This window comes from Hippopotamus amphibius, chromosome 14 (genome assembly GCF_030028045.1).
Source record: "Hippopotamus amphibius kiboko isolate mHipAmp2 chromosome 14, mHipAmp2.hap2, whole genome shotgun sequence".
NCBI lineage: Eukaryota > Metazoa > Chordata > Mammalia > Artiodactyla > Hippopotamidae > Hippopotamus > Hippopotamus amphibius.
Genome location: NC_080199.1, coordinates 72,308,531 through 72,328,756, shown reverse-complemented (window position 1 = coordinate 72,328,756; position 20,226 = coordinate 72,308,531).

The window sequence follows — 20,226 nt, the reverse complement described above, 5'->3', positions numbered from 1 at the left end:
TATGTATTTGGGCATATGTAGACTCTAGGCAACCACTGCAGGCAGGGAGAACAGTATGTGAGCAAAGGTTGTAGGTGAAAAATCAGGGATATGTTTGAAAAACATTAAGGTAGACTAAGTGGCTGGAGTCAAGGAAGCATGAAGTGGCCAAAGGAAAACAAGTTTGCAGGCTTTCCCAGCTCTGCTTTGTCTCCATCAATAATTCACTCCAGGGATCCTCCATCCCCAACTTCAGCACTAGCCCAGTCATCACTCCTACCCCATTTTCAGTGACATCCCAAGGGAGTTCCAGTCAACTGTGTGGCACACATATACCATCTCAAGTTAGGAAATTACCTCTAGGGAAGACACCTCAAAGGAGGAATATTCTAAGATAAAACATGTGTCAAAGCATTTTGTCTAATCATAATTAAGTATCTTTTAGTTAGGATATACCTGTTCTTGATTTATATAACGTGGTTATGCTTAGAATCAGGATGCTATTTTCTTAGAACGTCCCTGTCTCTTCAAAGGTTAAAAATAGGAAGGGAGAAAAGATGGCGGCGAAGTAGAGAGACGTGGAGTGCATCCCTCTCCACAGATGCATTGGGAATGCACGGAAGGACGCAGTAATTCCCACAGAGAACCAGCTGGACACCAGCAGACGGCCTCGGACACCAGAAAGGACTGCGGGGAGCCCGACATGGCCGGTAGGGAGGCATCTACTACGGCTCAAAGAGGGGGAAGCGGCGGAGCTGTGGCAGACAGGAGGGAGTGAGAAACATACGGAGGGTCTGCAGCGCAGCTCAGCATTCCCGGACCGAGACATCGATCCCCGGCTGAACGGAGGGTCCGGGAGCGGAAGCGTGGGAACCGGAGAGCTGGTTCAGGGTGAGAAACATTGTTGCCGGGAGGGTGACAGACCGAGAGGACAGGAGGGAGGAGGTCCGCGGAGAGGAGTGCCGGTCCCTGAGAGCTGCCCAGCCATGATGACGGCTGGAGGCTGCAGGCTCCCGGGCAGGGGGGAGGAGCCGCGCGCGTAGCCTCTCTCTCTCTTTCAGCGCCTCTGCAACAGGCAGTGGAGAGATGCCCTGTGGGCCACCTAAGGCGCTCAGGGATAACAAGCACCCTCAGGCGCTCGGGCGGGGCTAGATTAAAACCCCTTGCAACGCCAGCAGCAGGGAGGCTGCCGAGAGAAAAAAAAAAACAACAGCAACCAAAAAAATAAACCCGAGGGAGGCCCAACTCTAAGACTTTCTGTTTACGCCTGAGCCACCAGCGTCCCTCTGCAACAGGCACCTCCAAGCCCGACTGAAACAACAGTGCGCCACTGCACACTCACTCCCAGGAGAAGGAGCCACAGTTGTACCCTCTCCCTCCCCACACATTGACGCTTATAGACGAACAATAAAGGAACCTCTGCTGGTCACAGGGTAATGCAAAAAAACTCAAGGCAAGGAGAAGGACACTTATAGCTGAGACGCTAAGGAAACAGAAATAGTAGTATCAATACCTATTGAACTGATCCATTCTGGGATCAGTTCTGGATTTATTTTTTTCTTTTTCTCTCTCTCTTTTTTTTTTTTCTTTATTAAATACAATCTTAGCCCTAAGGGATCTACAAGTTTTATAACATAATTTTTTAATGATATTTTTTATTCTTTTTTTTTTTTTTGCCTTTTTATATACTTCTATATCTAGCTAAGTTTTTGGTAGTATGGACAAAATATCTCTCATACTTTCCTTTCATCCCTATCTTTTATACATTTCTATTCCTTTCTTTTTATTTCCATATTTCCAACCACATTACGCTCTTCTGTTCCCCTTTCTTCCAGCCTTTTTAAGTTTATTTTATCTTAACATACTTACAAGCAACACTATCGGTCTGCTCAGACTCCTTGCTCTATTCTCCAGAGGACGCACTGCCTTGGTATTTAATATTAGGCTTTTGTCTTTATCTTAGTTCTTAGTACAGTTGTCTAATTACATTCTGAGAATCTCCATTCTCTCTGGTGGTACTCTGGCTCTTTTCTATATTTGATCCTAGCTTACAAAATCTCCCTGGATTAATGTTTGTATGTGTAAGGTGTTATTTGTTTGTTTGTTTGTTTTTGCTTTTGTCTCTGATTTGTTCTCTTTCAGTTGTCAATTTCTGTTGGGTTTCTCTTTGAATATCTGATAGCACACTGGGGTTCTGTCAGGTCTTTCTAGAGCCTTATGTCCTAACGGATTCAGTAATTCTGTGTCTTATACATGTATGTGTTTCCTAGACTTAATATTCGTTTAATCCAATACTTGGACATTCTTCTATGAGGCTTGGACAGTCTTCTATAAACACCTCTATCTCCAGGACAAGCAACCTCAAAAGTTTGGACAACCATGAGGAAACAAAGAAACCCCATGCAGGCAAAGGAGCAGGAAAAAAACCCACAAGACCAAATAAATGAGGAGGAAATAGGAAAAATGCCTGAAAAAGAATTTAGAGTAATGATAGTAAAAATGATACAAAATCTCGATAACAAAATAGAGAAAGTACAAGAAACAGTTCATAAGAACTCAGAAAAACAAACAGCAATGGATAACAAAATAACTGAAATTAAAAATACTCTAGATGCTATAACCAGCAGAATGACTGAGGCAGAAGAACGAATAAGTGAGTTGGAAGATAGAATGGGGGAAATAAATGCCACAGAGCAGGAAAAAGAAAAAAGAATAAAAAGATTAGAAGACAGTCTCAGAGACCTCAGTGATAACATGAAGCGTACCAACATTCGAATTATAGGCATCCCAGAAGAAGAAGAAAACAAGAAAAGGTCTGAGAAAATATTCGAAGAGGTTATAGTGGAAAACTTCCCCAACATGGGAAAGGAAATAATTCACCAAGTCCAAGAAGCACAGAGAGTCCCATACAGAATAAACCCAAGGAGAAATACACCAAGACACATATTAATCAAACTAATGACAATTAAATACAAAGAAAAAATATTAAAAGCAGCAAGAGAAAAGCAATAAACAACATATAAGGGAAAACCCATAAGGATAACAGCTGACCTTTCTACAGAAACTCTGCAGGCCAGAAGGGAATGACAGGATATACTGAAAGTCCTGAAAGAGAGAAACCTACAGCCAAGAATACTCTACCCAGCAAGAATCTCATTCAGATTTGAGGGGGAAATCAGAAGCTTTACAGACAAGCAAAAGTTAAGAGAATTCAGCACCACCAAACCAGCCTTACAACAAGTGCTAAAGGAACTTCTCTAAGCAGGAAACACAAGAAAAGGAAAACACCTACAAATACAAACCCAAAACAATTAAGAAAATGGTAATAGGAACACACGTGTCAATAATCACTTTAAATGTAAATGGATTAAATGCTCCAACCAAAAGACACAGACTGGCTGAATGGATACAAACACAAGACTCTTCTATATGCTGCCTACAAGAAACCCACTTCAGACCAAGGGATGCATATAGACTGAAGGTAAAGGGATGGAAAAAGATATTCCATGCAAATGGAAGTCAAAAGAAAGCTGGAGTAGCAATACTCATATCAGACAAATTAGACTTGAAAGTAAAGACTATTAAAAGAGACAAGGAAGGACACTACATAATGATCAAGGGATCCATTCAAGAAGAACATATCACAATGGTAAATATTTATGCCCCCAATACAGGAGCACCTCAATACATAAGGCAAATGCTAACAGCTATAAAAGGGGACATCGACAGTAACACAATAATAGTGGGAGACTTGAACACCCCACTTACATCAATGGACAGATCATCCAAACAGAAAATAAATAAAGACACACAAGCTTTAAATGACACATTAGACCATCTCAACTTAATTGATATTTATAGGACATTCCATCCAAAAACAACAGACTACACTTTCTTCTCAAGTGCACATGGAACATTTTCCAGGATAGATCACATCTTGGGTCACAAATCAAACCTCGGCAAATTCAAGAAAATTGAAATCATATCAAGCATCTTCTCAGATCACGATGCCATGAGACTAGATATCAATTACAGGAAAAAAACTGCAAAAAATACAAACACATGGAGGCTAAACAATTCACTCCTAAACAACCAAGGAACCACTAAAGAAATCAAAGAGGAAATCAAAAAATATCTAGAAACAAATGACAACGAAAACACAACAACCCAAAACCTATGGGACGCAGCAAAAGCAGTTCTAAGAGGGAAGTTTATAGCAATACAGTCCTACCTTAAGAAACAAGAAAATGATCGAATAAACAACCTAACCTTACACCTAAAAGAACTAGAGAAAGAAGAACAAAGAAACCCCAAAGTGAGCAGAGGAAAGAAATCATAAAGATCAGAGCAGAAATAAATGAAAAAGAAAGGAAAGAAACCATAAGAAAAATAAATAAAACTAAATGCTGGTTCTTTGAGAAGATTAACAAAATTGATAAACCATTAGCCAGACTCATCAAGAAAAAAAGGGAGAAGATGCAAATCAACAGAATTAGAAATGAAAAAGGAGAAGTCACAACGGACACCTCAGAAATACAAAACATCATGAGAGACTACTACAAGCAACTATATGCCAATACACTGGATAACCTGGAAGAAATGGATACATTCTTAGAAAAATGCAATCTTCCAAGACTGAACCAGGAAGAAATAGAAACCATGAACAGACCAATCACAAGTACAGAAATTGAGGCAGTGATTAAAAATCTCCCAACACACAAAAGCCCAGGACCAGATGGGTTCACAGGCGAATTCTATCAAACATTTCAAGAAGAGTTAACACCTATCCTTCTCAAACTCTTCCAAAATATTGCAGAAGGTGGAACACTCCCAAACTCATTCTACGAGGCTACCATCACCCTGATACCAAAACCAGGCAAAGATGTCACAAAAAAAGAAAACTACAGACCAATATCACTGATGAATATAGATGCAAAAATCCTCAACAAAATACTAGCTAACAGACTCCAGCAGCACATTAAAAAAATCATACACCATGATCAAGTGGGGTTTATCCCTGGGATGCAAGGATTTTTCAATATACGCAAATCAATCAATGTGATACATCATATCAACAAATTGAAGGATAAAAACCATATGATCATTTCAATAGATGCAGAAAAAGCTTTTGACAAAGTTCAACATCCATTTATGATAAAAGCTCTCCAGAAAATGGGCATAGAAGGAAATTACCTCAACATAATAAAAGCCATATATGAGAAACCAAAAGCCAACATCGTTCTCAATGGGGAAAAACTGAAAGAATTCCCTCTAAGAACAGGAACAAGACAAGGGTGTCCACTCTCACCATTATTATTCAACATAGTTTTGGAAATTTTAGTCACAGCAATCAGAGAAGAAAATGAAATAAAAGGAATCCAAATTGGAAAAGAAGAAGTAAAATTGTCACTCTTTGCAGATGACATGGTATTATACATAGAAAACCCTAAAGACTCTACCAGAAAACTGCTAGCACTAATTGATGAGTTTAGTAAAGTAGCAGGATACAAAATTAATGCCCAGAAATCTCTTGCATTCTGATACACTAACAACGGAAGAGCAGAAAGAGAAATTAAGGAAACTCTCCCATTCACCATTGCAACAAAAAGAATAAAATACCTAGGAATAAACCTGCCTAAGGAGACAAAAGATCTGTATGCAGAAAACTTTAAGACATTGATGAAAGAAATCAAAGACAACACAAACAGATGGAGGGACATACCATGTTCCTGGATTGGAAGAATCAACATTATGAAAATGTCTGTACTACCCAAAGCAATTTACAGATTCAATGCAATCCCGATCAAATTACCAATGGCATTTTTCACAGAACTAGAGCAAGAAATCTTATGATTTGTATGGAAACGCAAAAGACCCCGAATAGCCAAAGCAATCTTGAGAAGGAAAAATGGAGTTGGTGGAATCAGGCTCCCTGACTTCAAACTATACTACAAGGCCACAGTGATCAAGACAGTATGGTACTGGCACAAAAATAGAAAGGAAGATCAATGGAATAGAATAGAGAACTCAGAAGTAAGCCCAAACACATCTGGGCACTTTATCTTTGACAAAGGAGGCACGAATATACAGTGGAAAAAAGACAGCCTCTTCAATAAGTGGTGCTGGGAAAATTGGACAGCAACATGTAAAAGAATGAAATTAGAACACTTCCTAACACCATACACAAAAATAAACTCCAGATGGATTAAAGACCTACATGTAAGGCCAGACACTATAAAACTCCTAGAGGAAAACATAGGCAGAACACTCTGTGACATCCATCAAAGCAAGATCCTTTTTGACCCACCTCCTAGAATCATGGAAATAAAATCAAGAATAAACGAATGGGACCTCATGAAACTTAAAAGCTTTTGCACAGCAAAAGAAACCATAAACAAGACTAAAAGGCAACCCTCAGAATGGGAAAAAATAATTGCCTATGAAACAACGGACAAAGGATTAACCTCCAAAATATACAAGCAGCTCGTGAAGCTTAATACCAAAAAAGCAAATAACCCAATCCACAAATGGGCAGAAGACCTAAATAGACATTTCTCCAAAGAAGACATACAGATGGCCAACACACACATGAAAAGATGCTCAACATCATTAATCATTAGAGAAATGCAAGTCAAAGCCACAATGCGGTATCATCTCACACCAGTCAGAATGACCATCATCACAAAATCTGGAAACCACAAATGTTGGAGAGGGTGTGGAGAAAAGGGAACTCTCCTGCACTGTTGGTGGGAATGTAAGTTGGTACAGCCACTATGGAAAACAATTTGGAGGTTCCTTCAAAAACTACAAATAGAACTACCATATGATCCAGTAATCCTACTCCTGGGCATATACCCAGAGAAAACCATAATCCAAAAAGAAACATGTACTGTAATGTTGATTGCAGCACTATTTACAATAGCCAGGACATGGAAGCAACCTAAATGCCCATCAACAAATGAATGGATACAGAAGATGTGGCATATATATACAGTGGAATATTACTCAGCTATAAAAAGGGATGAGATGGAGCTATATGTAATGAGGTGGATAGAACTACAATCTGTCATACAGAGTGAAGTAAGTCAGAAAGAGAAGGACAAATATTGTATGCTAACTCACATATACGGAATCTAAAAATGGTACTCATGAACTCAGTGACAAGAACAAGGATGCAGATACAGAGAATGGACTGGAGAACTCGAGGTATGGGAGGGGGCGGGGGGTGAAGGGGAAACTGAGACGAAGCGAGAGAGTAGCACAGACATATATATACTACCAACTGTAAAACAGTCAGTGGGAAGTTGTTGTATAACAAAGGGAGTCCAACTCTAGGAGGGAAGATGCCTTAGAGGACTGGGGGGGGGGAGGGGGGGACTCAAGGGAGGGGGAGTCAAGGAAGGAAGGGAATACAGGGATATGTGTATAAAAACAGATGATTGAACCTGGTGTACCCCCAAAAAAAATAAAAAAATAAAAAATAAAAAAAAAAGGTTAAAAATAAAAATAATAATCCTTAGTACTTAAAGTAAACCTTTTAGAACCTAGTAGCTTGGGAAAAGAAGCAAAGCAAAAGTTGATTACTTCAATGCCACTATCTTAAAATCATTTTTGGTTCTTTTGTAATAATGATGTTTAGTTTGTTCATCAAGTAGTTATGATCAATAAAATCATTTTTTCTCTCAATAACTTATAATGTCAAAGAAATCAACCAAGGTTTAAAAATAATCTTTTTCTTTTCTATAAAACTATAAACAGTCATTTATCAATTTACTCATGGATTACACACATCCTGAAATTCTTTTTAGCAAATAAATCTAAAGTCTTTAGAACTAAATACAATGGAACTAAAACCATTGGAATTTAAATGTATTTGAGCTCCATGTTGTATTAATTTAAATGAGGGAAACAGCGAAAGAGAGAAAGAACAAGGCGATGAGAGGTGGAAAGAAACGGAGAGTAAAGAGAAAGATTGGTGAAGGAAATATCCCCCATCTACACAATCAGCAGATGTTTGCTGAGAGTCTTCTCTGTGCCTGGACCAATGTTAAAAAGAAAGAGGGGGAGGAAGAAGCAAGGAATTAACAAAAACAAAAACAAGGGAGATGCCCTGTAGTTTCTGGACCAGAGGGAGTCCAGGGTAAACTGCTGTTTTCTAAGGCTGCGCTGTCTGAGGTGCTGTTCTGTCCTTCAACATTTTGTTGAGTTAAAATCTGCAGTTTATCAGTCTCCCAAAGCATCGTTAAACCTTCATAAACTCTTCTCAATAATCCCAGCAATAAAATTGCCCTGAGGGCCGCAGAAGCTCTTGCGAGGCCCACATGCACATGGAGGATATTTGTCAAGATTCAGATGAGCTAGAGTTGGGAACAAATTTGGCCCATGGGCTGGAGATTTGCCAAATCCAAAATAATCCAATATGTTTCTCCAACAAATATTATGCAGTATGTGATCATGTCCTGCATTCAGAGTTTCATGTAGTGAAAAATGATCATAATCAGAAGTTGGAATGCCAACTTGTTTATATTCCTAAAAGATGCATTAAATGAAAAGTGTTCAATTATTCAACACAATTGAATATATAATTATTCAAATACATAATTTGTGCCTGTTATAAAATCCATAGACTCAATTTGCTAAAATTACATGGGGGTGGGAAGGGGAAGCTGGGACAAAGTGAGAGAGTAGCACTGACATATATACACTACCACATGTAAAATGGATGGCTAGTGGGAAGCTGCTGCATAGCACAGGGAGATCAGCTCCATGCTTTGTGACCACCTAGAGGGGCGAAATGCCAAGGGTGGGAGGGAGGCTCAGGAGGGAGGGGATATGTGGATATATGTATAGGTATATCAGATTCACTTTGTTGTACAGCAGAATCTAACACAACAATGTAAAGCAATTTGACTCCAATAAAGCTCTGAAAAAAACAATTTAGAAAATTTGCTAAAATTAGTGCTTAAACAGTTTTTGAGATACAGAACTGGTTCAATGTATGCTAAAGTCAGACTCTGCAGACTTATCAGATTCTCAGTGTTTGTTTCAGCAAATGAGGTTTTCTGGTTTATTCAATGGCCAGACTTTCTGGATTGTTAACACTATTTTGCTTTCAGTTTTTTCCTACTCAGAGGATTTCTTTCTCTCCCCTCCCCCTCCCCTTCCCTTTCACTCTCCTCCTGCTCCTCCTCCTCTTCCTCTTCTCCTCTCTCTCTCTCTCTCATACATACCCACATAGATACACACATCCTCCTCTATTTCTGTAGTGTTCTGTTAGCAATAGCTTCTGAAAAGGACAGAAAACATGTCTGAGAATGCAAACCAAAGAAAGATGAACTACGTTCTGCTTGAAAATATTGGAAGAGTTTTACAAAGCTGCAACTTTCTCATTTAGCAGAAGTGTAAACGTCACATTATTTATCATTTAGACCTTTAAGCAAAATGAGGAAAAAGAATTGGGTAGGTTTAAAAACATTCTAAGAGGAAAGTCATTGTTTTAAATTTATTTTATTTTATTTATTTATTTATTGGCTGTGTTGGGTCTTCATTGCTGCAGGCGGGCTTTCTCTAGTTGCAGCAAGCAGGGGCTACTCTTCGTTGTGGTGTGCAGGCTCCTCATTGCCGTCACGTCTCCTGTTGGGGAGCACGGGCTCTAGGCACGTGGGCTTCAGTAGTTGTGGCACATGGGCTCAATAGCTGTGGCTCACGGGCTCTAAAGCACAGGCTCAGTAGTTGTGGTGCATGGGCTTACTTGCTCCGCGACATGTGGGATCTTCCTGGAGCAGGGATCAAACCCGTGTCCTCTGCATTGGCAGGCAGATTCTTAACCACTGCACCACCTAGGAAGCCCTCTCCTTCCTTCTTAGTAGCTTCGCCCTGCTTTTTAGTTTGCATGTTTCCACCTGGAGTGAAAGACTACATCTCCCATTCTCTAACCCTCGTTGACATAGCGAATCTACCAGACCAGCCTGGACAACCAACTTTCCAGAATTATTTTATGTGAGAAAAGGTTAAATTTTTCTTTTACACCATTATGTAGGGATTCAGCAGGTGAACCCTTAAATATGATACAAGGGCTAGTCAGAGGCAGAGAAAAGGAAGAAAGTGCTGCTTGGAAGATAAAACCAAAAGATGGAAGTCCTCTGAGAGCAGTGCACTCTGCTATGGTAGTTTTTCATACCCTACTTCTAGTAAAGGAAGACCTAAAATCACAGAGCAGCTGCTCCTCATTCTAATAAGAGCCACAGTAAATAAATGAAATCCTGGTTCAATAAATTTAACAGGAGAACAGCACATCAACACATCAACCAGCATTCCAGTAGGAAATGAGCTAACACACAGTGAGGGTTCCCATGAGAAAGCACCAGTTTTTCTTTTATTACCTTTGCATTTTGATTTATAGTTAGAAAGTCTTATCTTACATCTTAGAGAATTCACGCATGTTGTCTTCTAGTGCTTGTATGCTTTCATCTTTTACCTTTTGATCTCTAATCCATTTGGAGTTTATTCTTATGTTCACTGTGAGATATAGATCTAATTTTATCTTTTTACCAAGTTGCTCTGCTATTTTCTTGTCTCTCCCTCCTAACTCTGTTCCATCGTTCACACCACTGCTTGACCTGTCTCCCCAAAACATAGCTTCCCTCGCGTGCTTTTCCTGCTCAGTGGCCACAAACGGCTTCTTGTCACCTGCTGCATCAAGTCCAAAGGCTTCATGCCAAAAAATTAAAGACCTTCATAATATGTGCCATCTAACATATTCAGTCCATCTCCATAATCCTACAATGTAATGATTTTCTGGTCTTTTCAACTTAAATGTAAGAGCTAAAATTTTTGTAAATAGGTACACAAAATAGGTATGGAAGCTATATATATATATATATATATATATATATATATATATAGTATATAATGTATAACTCAGTAGAGTTTTTAAAATATATAAATATATACCTATTATTGTATATAATGCATTTTTGTTTACATTGAGTGTAAAAGGGTGAGCTAAAAGTTCTCCTCTCCTAGGAAGATAGTGTTTTACAAAGTACTCTGTTCAAACCATGAGCTCATCTAGGATCCAGAGGGTCTGTCCTGGAGAAGTCTTATGAATCAAATATCTCCATTTTATAAGAAACACAGAGTTGCATATTATGTTTTTTTTAGGGATTTCCTATATATATCTGTTATATCCACTGGAGACTTCATTGCTACATTTGGCAATAGTTATAAAATAATTTTGAACAATCCTTAACATAGTTACCTTAAAAGGTTTCAGATTTGTTTCTGAAAAACTTCAACAGCAAAAAACTTAAGGTAAAAATTGAACATAAGGACTTACCTGGTGGCACAGTGATTAAGAATCCGCCTGTCAGTTCAGGGGACATGGGTTTGAGCCCTGGGCCACGAAGATCCCACATGCCTCAGAGCAACTAAGTCCGTGCACCATAACTACTGAGCCTGCACTCTAGAGCCGGCAAGCCACCATTACTGAGCCCATGTGCTACAACTACTGAAACCCACTCGCCTAGAGCCTGTGCTCCACACCAAGAGAAGCCACCTCACTGAGAAGCCCACGCACCACAACGAAGAGTAGCCCCAACTCACCACAACTAGAGAAAGCCTGCGCACAGCAATGAACACCCAACACAGCCCCCAAAAAAACATAAATAATTAAAAGAAAATTGAACATAAAAATAAGGAAATAAAAGAACTCTGCTATAGGAAAGTCAAAATTTTGGGGAAAATTTTATAGGAATTTTTTTGCAGGGGGGAAATTTTATAGGAGAGCTAAATATTTCTTGAGCACCAGCTCACGTAAATGTCGTAGTAGTCTGTGATGATATAAGCTTTGGCCTTCCTCAAAAACCAGCAGCCAAGCCACTCCTGGGAAAACTGCTGTTTATTGCTGAACTGTGGATTGTTGTTCTGTTGACAGTTATCTGTAAATGATCCTGCCTGGTATGGTCGTGTGACTTCCTGAGTAACTGGTTATTAACTGTCTCGAATAGAAAAATAACAGTACCGGGATTCCCTGGTGGTCCAGTGATAAAGAATCCACTTACCAATGCAGGAGATACAGGTTCAATCCCTGGCCTGGGAAGATCCCACATGCCTGGGAGCAACTAAGCCTGTGTGTCACAACTACTGAGCCTGCGAGCCACAACTACTGAGCCTTCAAGCCATAACTACTGAGCCCATGTGCTGCAACTACTGAAGCTCACACACCTAGAGCCCATGCTCCACAACAAGAGAAGCCACTGCAATGAGAAATCCAAGCACCACAATGAAGAGTAGCCCCCGCTTACGGCAACTAGAAAAAGCCCATGTGCAGCAATGAAGACTCAACACAGCCAAAAATCAATCAATCAATCTTTAAAAATAATAATAACAATAAATAAAAAGAAAAGAAAGAAAAATAACACCAGCAGATGTGAAATGAACAAAAACTGTAATTATTTACTAGCATATTTTTGGAAGAGAAGCTTTTTCACTCTGAGCTTTCCTGAGCAGAAAAGAAAAAAATGTATATACAGCATACAATTCTGGATTTTCCTTTTTCTTCCATGGGCTTACTCTAAGTGGGGCGATGACATGTGGAAACATCTCCTTATTTTAGCCTATAATTCTTCATTGTTCTCCAGTGTACATGTTCCCTTCATAAGTTTTTGTTATCAGTTGTTCTACTACTTAGTTCCTTTCTCTTGGCGTATTCACTTTTCAAATACTGTACAGTGATGATGTGCCCCTACCTCTACCATCTTCCTACGTCAAATGTGTGTGTGTGTGTACACATATATATATTAAATATGACTAAAAGGATGGGAAATGTCTTAAGCCTACAGAGGCATGTGGACAGGAACACAGTATTGATTCTAGGCAGCCAGCTGTTCTGCATGACTCATGTAGGCACTTTAGGCCTCTGTTGGCACCAGCTGGTGAAATCATGTCTCTCTCTCTCTCTCTCGCTGGTACCTCAGCTCCTATCTGGGCTGCCTTCCTGAGTCTCTTTGAGCTCCCTTGGTTCTCACTGGAGCTCAGGACACTCCTAAAATAAAGATCTAGAGAAGCCATGCTTACATGCATCTGCCTCAAGGACAGCTCCGTGATTTAATAGAGGATTTGACAAGATCTAGCTAATTTTCTACATATGTGCTTGGAGTATGCACATGTTAGCTAGATCCTATCAATACAATGGTACTGGATTTTAGAATGCATACTTAAGGCACACAAAGCTAACAAACGAATGGGAATAAACACTAAACTCTGAAAATATTGAAAAGTTTTATTTTGTGGGATCTGATACAGCAGCTAACTTCAGATCTAGTGGATGAATCCAAATAAGTAGAGCCAAGCGCAGGGCTGGATAAAGGCTAAAATCCTCTGTTACTTCACCTACTATCCGTGGTATTGTCATTTTTCTTTTCTTAAATCTTTTACTTTGGTTTACCCAGATGGAGACCCGGTATGCTGGTCCTAAAATGAATGTTCATTAGATAGTAATCTGAAATTAGCTGTGTGTAGCTCTAGTGCCTTAGAATTTAATAGCTTTTAAATAAAGCTTCTAATGAATATCTTCTTATATATGTATAGCAACTAAATGATTAACAAATTTTAATTGTAGCTTTTCAATCTCTTTATTTTGAAGTATTTTAGGTAATTTTTCTACGGAGGAGACTCCTTGTTTCCCACACCATACCTCTTTCCTGAATTCTAACTTCTGTTTCCATCTGCTGGCTAGACATTGCTATCTGGATGTTCCTCAGGCCTCTCAAGTTCAGTACATGGAAATGGTCAGTCAACAATCGTCTCTGATAAAGCACTCCTCTTCCTGGGTCTGTTACCCACTGGCTCAGTTTAGAGATCTGAGAATCACCTGAGGCGTCTGTCTCTCCCTTCCTTCCATTGCTTACCATATCCCTTCAATTTTACTTCCTAAGGACATCTCTGATTTGTCTGCTCTGTCTTGGTCCAATGCCTTCCTGGGCTACTGCAGTGAATCTAATGGGTGCTCCTGCTTTCAGACTGTGTCCTCTCCAACACACCCTCCACATGGTGGCCAGCCCACTCCCCGTTCTATTTAATTAAAGCTTCTCAACAACTCCCCCTTTCCTGCCACATAAGGTCTACATTTCTTCCCATGGCTTGAAGAGCACTTACTAAGCTTGTCCCTGGTCCACGAAAGCACTGGGCATCCTCTCACAGCCCCGTTCACTCCACCCTTTGTAAGGCCACACACTTCCGCTCTTCGACCTCAACATAGCTAAACTCAATGAAGGTTTATTGAATGAAGAAATCCACGAATGAAATGAAAATATCCATCATGAGTTACCAAAGAGTTGCCCAAAGTTGCCCAAAGGTGAATGGCGTTAACCCTGCTATCCAGAGATGAACCAATTTATTACTGATTTGGGGTCTTGCTTCTGCTCACTCTCCCATCTAAGACCAGCAATTTGCGCACATTTCCAGTTGTCAGGATGGAAAGTTATAGAATGAAGAAACAGCGCACAGATCCATGTTCATACTCAAGGAAAAGGCGAAATTAGAGAACAGGATGAGGATAAGGGCCGTTATGAGCATTTGGGCTGATTTGAGGACGTTGTTAGTCTCTGCCAGTTTTGTGTTTTTATGATCCTATAAAACGAAGGGCTGGCATAATGAATTCGAGAAGAATTTAGATAAAAATGATTTGTGGCTTTTCACTTTACATCAAAGATCATTACCCAGCAACATACATGATTGTGTTTTATAAAGAAAGGTACATTCAGTCAGGGTAAACTCAATACACAGACTTGAAAATTAAAACATTCACCAAGTAGTGTTCTAATGTATTTTATGTTACCTGAAGCTTTAAAATGAAGGCTCTTAGAGACCACGGTACACATGCACTAGAAAATAGCACTTATTTATTTAAGCTGTCATATTATACAGAATCTCAGAAAAACAAAAGAACTTAGTACAGTAAATATTTAGGAACCATTTTGTGAATAATGAATGGAATGTCACCTTTGCAAGTAATGCCTGCATAATTCACTCTGAGAAACTTGGGAATAGTATATAATGTAGAGGACATTCCAAAAGAAGAAAATTTCTTCAAAGAAAAATGGAATTTGTGCACTAATTTATTCAATATATGTAGCACATACCACTAACCCAATAGCCTCAGTTTTTGTCCTGAAAAACTAAGGTCAGGACCAATGACTTCCAAATCCAGCTGTCTGAGTCAGGTTTTGCTGTGGGAGCCAAAACAGCAACCATAAAGTAAAAATCTCAGTGGCTTACAACAGTAAATTCGTATGCCTTGCTCCCGGGTCTGTGGGTCATCTGTGGCTCTTCTGGGCTTGGCTGGACTCAAGTTCAAGCATGGGACTCTCATTCTGGCTAAGGAGTGGGGGAGCCAAGCCACGCCACACCGTTTAGAGCCTCTGCTAAATGGCACAGGCTACATCTGGGCACATTTAATTGGTCAAAATCAGTCTCACGACCAAGGCAAAAGTCAGTGCAGCAGAGAAATATACACTACCTGTAAAAAGGACTGCCAAGTCACGTGGCAAAATTGGGAGTGCCTAATCCTTTTGCAGAAATGGAATAATTGGGAATGCTAATCTAACATACCATAACATCTCTCCTATGCTTTTTGAGCAACTATCCTCTTTTTGGTCTGGCCGTGCATGTGTGGGCAGGATTCTCTCATTTCACTCGGGTACAAGAATCTGCTTTACTTCCTTCTGCCATCAGCCTGACTTGAGAGTATCTTAATACCACTGTGAGAATAGCTGATAGGACATCTTAATCTCTCAATCTGTTATATTCAAGATGTGCAGAGCACAGGTTTCCTCTAGTGGTCTTTGCAGCTCAGACAGATTGTTCCCTTCCCTGAAAGGCCACTAAACTTCTTATCTGCATCTTTCATTTGGGTTCTTACTTAACTTTTTGATATATCTTGTGCTCCCTTTAAAATACAGTTTTCCTGGGAACACAGTTTTTAGTTGCCAGTCATTTTCTCTCAGAATTTAAATGCTATTGCACTTATTCTGTCTTTCATCATTGTTGTTGAGAAGTCTCCTAGCATCCTAGTTTTCCCTTTGTAGGTCATCTGTTTTTTCTCTCTACTTTCTTTTAAAGCCTTCTGTGTATATTTGATATTACCCAATTTCAACACCAAATGTCCAGATGTGGATTTATTTTTATTTGCACTGCCTACTAGAAATTGTTCTTCCTACATCTGTAAATCTTATATTTTATCATTTCTAGAAAATTGTCAATCATCATCTCCCCAAATATTCTCCCTTCTTTATTCTCATGGTTTTCTCCTCCTGGGTCTGTATGTCGAAACTTTTCATGCTTTCCTCCAAAGCTCTTAACTTTCTTAGTTTTGTTCATTCCCTATTTGTACTATATTCTGGATAATTTCTTCGCCTCTTTATTCCAATTTACAGCTTTTTTTCTCAACTATGTTTTAATGACTACTTCTACCCATCCATTGAGTTCTTAAGTTCCCCAAATACGTTGTTCATTTCTAAAAATTCTCTTTGGTTCTTTTGAGTGGTTTCTTATTTCTTACTCATTTGTGTGATTCCATGTGTTTCTTTCTTTAAACATTTTATATCCCATAACTGATAATTTCAATATGTGAAGTTCTTGGGGTTCTAAATCCATTGCTTTTATTTCTGCTAAGTGTCACCCAAGTGTGCTTGGTTGATCTTTGATAATACTTGGTTGATATTAATCTGGGTGAACCCAAAGGAACTAAATTGTTCCTATTGAGTTCATGTTCCTATTGCACAGTGCTAGAGGGTGCCTTTTTGACAGGGCTCAGCTTAATCCTCTGGGGAGGTTGAGGCTGAGCCCTGAGACCTTGCCACTGGCACAAGGCTTGGTCTAAAAATTGATATCTGCATTTATTTGCAAGGATGTCTTGCCTTTTATGTTTGTTTACTGTTCTGCATTTCTGTTTCAGCATTTTGGTTTGGTTTTGTCTTGTGTTTTTCAATTAGACTTAATTCTTCTCATTTTTAGCACTCCAGAAATGCAGTGAAAATTGTTTTATGCAGGAGATACTATTTTCAAGCAAGAAGGCTTTTCAGAGTATCTAATCTACCATCCTACCAGGAGTGGATGTCTTGGTGATATTTTTTACTCTGGGTTTATAGCTATGCTCCTAATCACTGAGCTTGCCAAGAGTTGAACTTCCAAGATAAATGGAGCATGACTTAAATTATTTTAAATGTAAAATATCAGAGTTAGAACACTTAACTGAGACTTCCCTTCTCAAAATGGACCCTATATCAGGACTGGTTTGCTTAACTGACTGACACTATGCTAATGAGATAATGTGATTCAGTTAGGTTTGCTCTGCCTACAGAGTGCAAATAAGTCTGTTATCATTGCTGAAAAGCTTACTCAAAACATCAGTCCTATTGCATGATGAGTTAATGATATAATCTCATGAAGAAAGGCTAACATAATTATAATTACAAATACTTAGCTGGTATAGCTGAATATCTAAGGCTTTACTATAACTTCATTCATGGTAAGGAGACTATTCAAGTGAACATTGCTGTTGTTGGCCTAATATTATGAGCTTGGGATTCTTCTATTTATTATTCTATAATTTATCTTTTTGAGGAAAAAATCTTATCTATTAGTATAACTCCTTCATTGATTATCCTGTGTCCTTTCCCTCAAAACAGAAAGTGACACTGAACAGCTAATGAATCAGGTTTTGTGAATAAAAAACTAGACAGACTGTGGAAATAAGAGGAGTTTAACAAGCCTGTACAGGCATGAAATAGAGTGTTTAGTAAATATCTTGATTGAAAACATTGATTTAGCAAGATAGTGAATTATAGCCTATATGAAAACAATCACACAATTCTGAAAGTGAGTTAACATCAGAGTTTTCTGACCATATTTAAATAAATTATGTTCTGGATTTCAGAACTTTATATGTAATAATGGCTTCTAAGATTTGAATAAAAGTTATAGTAGAGGCTAACAAAATGCCCCTACCTTCCTACCCACCCCCACCCGCTGCTATTAAACTAGGTAATTAGTCCTTTCAGTAAATAAATTCCCTTAAATTAGCAAGAATTATATTGAATTGTGCTGTTTATTAAATGCTATATTTATATGAGCTTTCATACTGTTATTGCCAAAAATATGAGTGCTACCCAAGGAGAATGGAATGAAGGAATAGTTGATTCAGGCAAAAATCAATGAAATACACATGTGCAAATTTGAAGTTAACATCCAGGGATGCATCAGTTTGTACAAGTCTTCCTCTCAGCTCTGCATGAAACACTCTCTGCAGCTTCCTTACCGACTGCGTCTCCAAGGAAAGAGTAAATTCGTTCACCCTTATTTAAACATGTATGTTATATCCTCGTGTACATTTCAACCATTTGGGTTTCAGTTTAAAATGCTGGATACTCATGCTAGGTAAATCAAAGTTAAAACAAATTAAATGAAACACGTTTCATTACTTGCACTTTCTGCCTTTAGAAACCAATAATGAGCCTAAGATGTTTTTCACTATTATTTATAATTAGGGAGTTCTGAATTTTTTATGTTAATATTTCAAAGATTAACTTTGACAAGCTTAATGCAAAGGGATGGTGATTCAACTTTTTAGCAATTTAAATCTATTTCTAAGGCTTAATATTCACAAAGAAGTTGAAATTAAGTTCTTGGAAAGCTTGACATCTTTTCTTCAAAAAGTGTGTTTTCATGGAGTATATATTTAAACTTCAAATAGACTTGTGATGGGCAATTCATGGTATTTAATTGCACTTAAGAATTCATGCTCAAAGTTTCATTGCCAGAAACTACCACCCATCATCTTGCCAGTAGAACACAAAATGTAAGAAAAACTGATCACTCTGAATTTTTTTACATGAACTAAGGCAAATTTTATCTAAAAAAACCTCGAGGTTAATGAAGAAAAAAAAGGTGCTTGAAATGAAAGAAAAAGCCTTGACATTTTTCGTTTCATTGTTTCCTTTATTCTCTTTGTTGGTCTCTCTTTTAGTTTGAAAAATAAGATAGGAACACATCTAAATGTAACCTGGAAAGAGTCTTAGGGAATTTAGCTCACTTCTTAAAAGAGAAGAGAACTAACTACATTATGTGATAAATAAAATATTTTCTATTTGAAATTCCCTTTGAATCTTTATTCCATCAAAGCTGGAATGAAAGAAAGAACAATGAAAACCCCCTCTCTCATGATTTGTGATGACAATAGCCAGTTGTCACAGGATAGCTTTTCAGTGTTGTTACGGCATGATTAACAACAACGTATAAGAGAATCTGTATCATTCCTGTGTCCAAATCAGCACTGCAGAATGTTTCATGTCTACCTAGAATTCTCAGAATTTCATAGACAACGAAATTCTGCAATGTGCTTTTGTAGACTCTCTATTATTACACTAGGATCAAATGAATCCTACAACCAAAGTCCCTCTCTGTACTCTAACTTGCACTAACTATGCTGTTTTAAAAGCTGCTTTCAGAATGTAAGAACTGAATTATAATTAATATTTTCTAATAGGTGGGCAACATGGGATTAAAAGCAAGAATAAAATTATCTCTTTTAAAAAGGAACATGATTATGGAGGAACTAAATGAAGTTTAAAATATTCTGTGAATGTCTTACACAATATTAGTAAGTAACTATTAGACACAGGACCATATATTTTAGTTATTACTATCTTTCTGTATGTCCTTTGAAAATATTTAAGTACATTTGAATGGAAGTAGGTGTTCTTCATGTATTTACCAGTGAGTAGTTTTTTGTCACTTGTTTATGGCATGAAAAATATGCTTGCAAAGAGTTTCATCACCTATTCAGTGTAAATCTATATCCCTTCCTATTTGAGAACTTCTGTAGACATTTGGATTTAAATTAAGAGCAAATTGTACTACATGCTTTAAAGGGAACATTTTTTAGAGTGATTTAAAAAGATGTTTCTTATCTAATAATACCAGAGTCTTATATGTGTCTCTCTATACATTCTGTAATGAATTAATGACCGAGAATGCAGTTGTAGATTTCAAATAAAATGAAACCAAAAAAGAGAGAACGAAAAAGATAGACTGCATAGTGACAAAGACCGTCTTCTCTCGTGCCAGTAAAGTTCTAGCTGTGAGCATGCTCAGACACAGGGGAGGCACCGAAGTTACTATATCAGAACTCCTTCTGAGGTATAAGGAGCATACGTCTAATAACTCATTTGCTGTGAACCCATTGTT